Source organism: Pteropus vampyrus, unplaced genomic scaffold (genome assembly GCF_000151845.1).
Source record: "Pteropus vampyrus isolate Shadow unplaced genomic scaffold, Pvam_2.0 Scaffold329, whole genome shotgun sequence".
Classification (NCBI taxonomy): Eukaryota; Metazoa; Chordata; class Mammalia; order Chiroptera; family Pteropodidae; genus Pteropus; species Pteropus vampyrus.
Window position 1 is genome coordinate 532,979 of NW_011889110.1, and position 937 is coordinate 533,915.

Sequence of the window (937 nt, forward strand, 5' to 3'; positions counted from 1 at the left end):
GGGCAGCGTTAGCCCACCCATGCTTGATAAATTTTTTATTGGCCAGCATTTAAATTGAGGAGATTTCACATATGCAGGAAAACAGCTTTCTTTTGAAAATGAAAAGATTTTGGGTCTGCCTAGTTGGAGTGGAATAGTGACAGCCCATTTAAAACAAGGTTTGTGTGCACTTTGCAGTTTATTGCCGCGTCCAGTAATTCCTTTGTCTTCTTGACCCTGAGGCCCGTGCCAGTGTGCTTGCCCTGTTAAAATTTTTATAATATAGAGGGATGATCAAATTAGATTTGCCCACCCCACATTAATTTTATTTCAAACAAAGAAGTCAGATTTATTAAATCGTCTTGTATTATTCAATCGTATTTGTATAAAAATAGCACCAGACAGAGCAATATATTGCAAAATATTAAGTAAGCGTTGTTTAGAGAAATGGAAGTTCACGTCAACACGAAGACTTGTTCAGGAATGTTCGCTGCAGCTTTATTCATCATAGTCGGAAACGGGAAACAAGATTTGTTGACAGTTCCATATCTTCCATAAATTCTCTTACTTCTACTAGAAGAGGAGTATTTGTCAGCAGCTCTCACGTGTTCCAAAGCACCAAACTCACCTTTTTGTTTAGTTAGCCCCAGTTTAGGCAGGTTTGTAATACATAGCGTCTCCCCAGATTTCTTGCACACAGTCGTTGATTCCCACGGTGCCGATGCCATCTTCTGTTGGTTTTCATTCATGCTTTTCTCTGATTTTAAGAGGGGAGAGCAGTGGGGGCTGGTGAACGCAGTCTGCCTGCAGCCCCGGAGGCAGGAGGAGGCTGTGGAGGTCTCAGTCTTGTGGGAGGGGACAGGGCTGGCCCCTGCCTGCTCCAAGCCGACACCGCTGCACCGCGTTGGCGGAAAGTGAAAATCCATTTTCTTGTCCCGTGACCCTTCCTCATCTGGGG